This window comes from Condylura cristata, unplaced genomic scaffold (assembly GCF_000260355.1).
Source record: "Condylura cristata isolate star-nosed mole 26May11 unplaced genomic scaffold, ConCri1.0 scaffold00039, whole genome shotgun sequence".
In the NCBI taxonomy this organism is placed as follows: Eukaryota; Metazoa; Chordata; class Mammalia; order Eulipotyphla; family Talpidae; genus Condylura; species Condylura cristata.
The window spans coordinates 6,770,987-6,777,295 of NW_004567140.1; the positions used below are offsets into that span (position 1 = coordinate 6,770,987).

General features: G+C 49.4%; 1 long non-coding RNA gene across 1 annotated transcript in view; it reads left to right on the plus strand.

The window, feature by feature from the left end:
• Positions 1 to 4,927, plus strand: part of LOC105854425 — a 38,426-nt gene extending 33,499 nt beyond the window's left edge. Inside the window, exon 3 of the long non-coding RNA XR_001146113.1 lies at positions 4,855 to 4,927. This is a non-coding gene — a long non-coding RNA (uncharacterized LOC105854425). The remainder of the gene's footprint in view (positions 1 to 4,854) is intronic.
• Positions 4,928 to 6,309: the final 1,382 nt, after the last annotated feature.

A 6,309-nucleotide genomic window follows, 5' to 3' on the forward strand; every position in this document is an offset into this window, starting at 1 on the left:
AGGAGAGTTCCTTTTTCTCCACATCCTCGCCAACATTTGTTGTTGCTAGTTGTTTGAAGATGTGCCATTCTCACTGGGGTGAGGTGGTATCTCATTGTTAACCTCTCTTAATTCTTAAGTGCCCATGTTATCTGAGGCAGTGGGACCTGGCAAACAGGGAGGACCCGTTGGTCTCATTCATTGTCTCATCACGTGACACATGCGTTTAAAACGTTTCCATTGGGCTGGGCAGCATCAAAGGTGAAGGGGCATTTCCAATTGGGCATGTTCCCCTGCCCAGGATCCTCAGGGCGTGGGGAGCTGAGTCCCCTGATACCTCCTCCTGCTCCTTCTGCTGCTTCCTCTTTTCTGTCTCCTTGGGCGTGAGGACAGCTGAGCCTACAGCAGGCTGGGTTGACCCCAGTTGAGTGCTGGTGTGTTGGCCTAACAGGTCAGTGGAAGCCTTTGCTTAAAGGGGGCCTTCTAATCTGTGGCAGAGGCTGGGGGAGGCGGCTGTGGCTCTGAATGAACCACATAATAAGGGTTGAATCCCAGCGTGACCGTCAAAACAGCTGGAAAAGCTGGATAACCCCTGTTATATGAGGAATCAGCCAGATATCTTGACGAAGAAAAACTGCGTGTGTACCCTGGTAAAAATATTACTTTTATAGTTATTTTTACATCCCAACATTACTCATGGAGCACCATCATATTTTATGAAAACTTTTATTAACATTTCAAAATGACCTTACCTTCATGGTGAGGCTATCAGTTCCGGGAGCCATAACCTATTTAAAACATTTTCATCTTTACAAACACAATAAAGGAAGCTGTCCTCAACGTAGATTTGTAGATCTCATTAGAGATAACTTTTAAAAAAGGTAGTGCATCTCTGGGGAACATAATGACAGGTTGTAATCTTTGCATGAGAAGTTTTCAACCACGAGCCGTTTGGGCAAATGCCCTGTCTCGGTGGGACTCTGGTCACCAGATTTGCGGTCATTGTTCTGATGTCCAGTGGGGATGGTTCGGGCTGGGTGGTCTACCACCAGGCTGGGTGCAGCTGCTGGACCCTTCCAGGTAGCTCCTGACCTCAGGGCTGCAGGGATGTGGACCTCAGGGGTGCAGGGTGAGAGGCGTTGGGGCCAGAGACAAAGGCCCCTTCCTTTGATTTAAGCGGCTTGGTCTTCTGGGTTGTAAATGAGGCTGCTCCCCTGGGTAGTGACTGGCTTAGGTGGCAGCGGAAGGGTAATTTTTCAGAGCTGCTGCCTCCAGCGGCCCAGTGTTCTAGAGGCTGCCCTGCTTAAATGGTCTTTTTATGCAGCGAGATAATGGCAGCTCGCGCACTGCTAAATCAGGCCTATTTTCTGAGGAATGGTTGCATTCAGGGCACTTCTAATTTGTCAGGAGAAATGCAGACCATCTCTCCAGGAGTCTGCTGAAGAGGACATCATTTCTCCGCCAGCTCCGCCTTGGGTCAATGTACAGCTCGGCGAGCAGGCCCTCCCCTGTTGCTTCCACCTCCCGGGGACACTCTGATTTATTAGGATTAAACAAGCCATGTCCTCCTCCCGACTCAGTCCACAGATGCACATGCCTGCTTCCTCCTGCTTGCTGGCCCCTGCCCTCCGGAGACACGTGGGGAGAGAAGGGCCCCGTTCCAAGTGCTACTCTGTCATGGGGGAGCCTGGGGAGCCAGTCCCACTTGGCAGGGCCAGGGGTGGTGATTTGAGGGGCACAGCTCATCCAGAGGAAGGGTGCGGACACCTGGCAGCAGGTTCTGGGGGTGGCCGCCCCTCTGGCCGTCGAACGGAGACAGTAACGCTGGGAGGTGGTGGCCAGAGCCACCATCATGGGACAGGGCTAGTCTCCGCCGGTGGTGGGGAGGATAAAACCCAAGTGAATCAGACGCTGAGGGCTTGCTGAGAGCTCGGACTCACGCTGGCTACGTTTCCTCTGGAGGCTTCCTCTGCCCTGTGGCGTTCACGTAGTGAAGCTCCGCCCTGGCTGGGCACCCATGGGAGAGCGTCTCATTTGCTCTGTTGAGCATCGCCATCCTCATCGCCATTTCTGGGGATATAGCTGTGATCTGATTGCTCTCTCTGGGGCCACTCCCTGCCTGCCTACCTCCTGGGACCCCTTTGTTCTCCAGGCACCCCCCCTTTTTTTATTTTACAAAAGTTTATTTTTACATCATTTTGTACATTTTTTCCCCCCATCTCAATTGTAATCCCCGCGGGTTTCCCATCACCAAGTCACCCGTGCGCCATCACCATAATTCCGTGCACTTCCCTCCCCACCCTCCCGTATTTGATCCCATCCCCCACTCCATCCCTGCAAAATGTCTCTGGTCTATGGTTGTTCATTATTCTTGTTATTTTCCCGCCTGGTCCATTATACTCCTGCTATGAGTGAAACCATCCGGTATTTTTCTTTCTCTTTCTGGCTTATCTCACTAAGCATGATCTTTTCCAGCTCCATCCAAGTTGCTGCAAAAGACATGTGTTTCTCTTTTTTGGTTGCTGAGTAATATTCCATTGTGTATATGCACCACATCTTTTTTATCCAGTCATCTGCTTTTCTCCAGGCACCCCTTTCACAGTGGAGTCCTGGAGGTCACGGCATGGGGACACTGCTTCTGTTGCTTAACAGCTTGGTGACTGTAGCCCCACTTCTCACGCCCCTCTGGGCTCATAGTGGGACCCCCACAGTCAGCAGGTGGTCATGAGGACTAAGCCAGGGGACCCACAGAACTCCAAGAGGGGGGCTCGTGGCCCCCCAGCTGAGAAGTGCTCCCCATCTGTCTCCAGTCCCACCCTGCTTTCTGTCCTCACGGTCCTGCCTTGCTCCTGTGCTTCCAGTGGGCCCCGGAGCTTTGCCCACTGCTCAGTCTGCTTCACTGCAGTGCTGGTGCATGCAGAAACCAGGTCTGGGAGCATTCAGGGGAGGTTCATGGCTGTGGGGCGGAGGGTTGACACTGTGCCCCATTAATCTGCTCTCCGGGTTGGACCTGTCTGGGTGGCACTGTCCTTGGAATCCTTCTGCCCAGTGGGTGCTGCTGGCCTTTGCCCCGAGCTCAGCGGCACAGTATTCGCTGGGAGGGCCTGGCACCCTGCAGCCAGATGTGTTCTCAGACTCATTTCCTTCTTGATCTTTCCATTTAAGTGATAGCGCTTTACCTCTTCTTGAATCTGTGTCCAACCTGCCTGACGTCCCAGTTCATCCAACCATATGTCACTGGCTTATCCGAATTACAAATACATTCTGAGGACCTACTGTGTGTCCAGTGACTTGGAGGCAATATACTTTCGTTCACTATTTTAAGTGGAGACTGGCCAACCCCTTTGAGTTACTCATTTAAATATCTCTTCTTCAGATGTTATTTGGCTGAAACTTCAGTCTTGCTTGGAAAGGTTGGTCCAGTTAGAAAGCAAGGGCATGAGGTTAAGACTCATGAGAAAGAAGATCAGAAAATAATTCTTTATTTCCTCCTTTCTTCTTCTTTATTTTTAAAGCAGATTTTCCAAAGAAGCTGGATTGCAAAATTTTGGACTTGGTTTTATAATCCAGCAGCTGGAAATGATTGCCCTCCCTACCCGAGACTGACTTTCCATTTCTGCAGCCTGGATGCTGCTCCAGCAGATGACCCCTAATGTTGCACAGACATAAGGTGGTCGAGGCTGGCCACGCCATGGGGTTAGAGACAAGACAGAAGGGTGCTCGCACCCGGATATGTTAGCATCAAAGCCATGTTGATGGTCAGGGGAGCTGACACAGTCCACAACTTGAAGGCCAGAGCCATCTTTCCTGGTAGGGAACTGAAAACACCCCCCTGGTAAGGGGGTTGGATGTCCACGGGGTGCAAGGCACACGCTTTCATTGATCATGGCCCTTACATGCTCCCAGAATCATGCTGTCTAGAAAACCATTTAAACTGGTGAGAAGAGACGATAGCATTTGACAATGGTTGTTTTGTTTTAAGACATATGCATTAAAAATACATCTGAAATCCAGGGCACAAAGAATCCAAATAATGCTATTAAATTTCTTGTTGAGGAAAGACCCGGGGGACTGCTGGCTCGGCTCTTTTAGGGAAAAACTTGCAGAATTCGACTTGTTGCATGAACAAAGCATCTTCATCTCTTTTTTTCTTTCCCCCCCTTGGTTTTTCTTTTCTTCTCTCTCTCTCTCTCTCTTTTTTTTTTTTTTGCATTTTCCCACTTTCCTATTTCTCCTGAGAAGACAAACAAATCTCTGAAGGACTATTAAGTTGCAAATACACCGGAGCCAAAAATAGAAGATGGAGCCTTATAAACATTTTGCATATTTTGGTGTAATTTGTTGAAAATAGTGCAAAATATGCTCACAGTTGGCATCTAGAATGCAAATATTAGGAATCCAGTCCCCTGATACATTATGGTTTTTCAGCAGTATAGTGTGGGCTCATCCAGTAGCTATTGTGTGACTTTGTAGTTTGTTGGAGTGTGAAGAATATCGGTGACTTGTTTGTACAGTAGATTAGGGAGATGCATGTCGCCAAGTGATATTAGCCCCCTCCAGAGGTTTCCAGGGACAAAAGCACAGGATGGAATTCGGGGGAAAAACAGATGCATGTGTTTTTAACATCATTTGCTTTTTGCTTTTCTGAGCTATATCCTTAGAATAAAAACCAGGGTGGGGTGGAACCGTGTGGGGGACTGTGGACGCATGACCGCCCCTTTCATGTTCCAGAACACCGGGGTGAGGTGGCGAGGCTTTCAGCGAGGAAATCAGCAGTGCTCCTGCGAGCCGGTGGGGATTCTCCCACCCCGGGCTTAAGTGAGGCGGGCTGGTTTTACGGCTGACGGTAAATTCGTCTTCCCTCTCCTCTGACAGGTGAGAAGCCGTCCCCCCTCGAATGAGGGCTCCCACAGTGCATCTGGCACCCACCTCACAGGTGAACCTTCCCGGCTCCAAAATGATGACTGGTAAGAAAAACAAGATGTCTTTCTTGGTTATAAATTTAACTCTTCTCTGATTAGTCTGAGCAATTAGGACACCCCTGGGGTTGAGTCTATGGCTGAGGCGCAAGCTGGAAGCCTGATTAGCTCAGGTCTCTGGATGCTTGCTCCTGGTAGTAAATGCCTGGCACATATAGTATTGATTTTCATTTAGATATCTTAATGTTTCCAGACAATCCCGGCAGATGTGGGCTGAACTCAGATCTGCGGGAGCGCCGGTCTGCAATCTGCAAACATTTTTCTTGCCACTTTGTTTCATTTTTCCTAAACTTAACTGATTTGGAATCTGGAGATATAAATGAAAAATGCCGACCGGGCCTATCAATCACTGCATGCGCAAACATCGCCACTGCCCTTTCCTAACATGCTATTACCACCGGGTAGTTGGCTAGTCAAACAGGAATAAAAATTACACTGCAAACATCATAAGTTAGGCTTGATTTGTTGAGCAAGTAGCCTGACAATTCGGTAAGAGTTATATACCTCAGCTTCGCTGAAAATCAGGCTTGTTATGGCTCTGGTACGTCTATAAAGATTGTTCATTTCATATAAAACAGCTACCTGCACTGAGCGCGCTGGAAGGAAGAATGATGCTTGTTATAAATATAGAGGAAAATCTATTTGTCTGCCCCTTCATGCTGTTAGTGAGTCATATGGAGCGGCCCTTGGTGTTTCTCGGCAGCGGGGAGTTCTCCGCGTCACCTTCCCCTCTGCCAGGCTGGCCCGGATTGAAAAGCATCATCTCTCTTTGTCATATGAGATAAAGCAGTGAGGTGTGACCGCTGCCACCGCCTTGCTCTCTGCGCACCATGGGGGACGCTAATGATATTGAAAAACTAGACGGCGTTGCATTTAAAGCAAACGTGAGGGGAAGGCTGTCTGTTGGCCGGCTGGGCTGGATAACCGTTAACGTCAGAAAAGATAAATAGAAATTATTAGAATGGGTTTGGAAGGGGTTTTTTATAGGGCAGGGTTGTATTCGTTTAAAGATACATTATTGGACTGTTATATCTGATTTCAAGCTGCTGGGTAATTAAAATGATTAACATCCCTTACTCATAGAGTTCAATTCATTAAAGTTTTAAGCGCCCTTTGTGCTCGAAGGGAGGAGAGCACATCCACGTTGACTCACGCCAGGGATCACTCGGCTTGGGCCTGGGCGGATTTTCACAAAGCGCTAGGGCACCCCGGACGCTGCTAACGAGGCATGCGCAGTGGGCGCTGGGTCGGGCCCTGGCCGCCGGGCTCTGCCCTTGCGAGAGAAGGAGCGGGAAGGAGACAGAGCCCCCCAGAACCCCCTCTGCTAAAGGCACTGAGCCAGCTTCCTCTC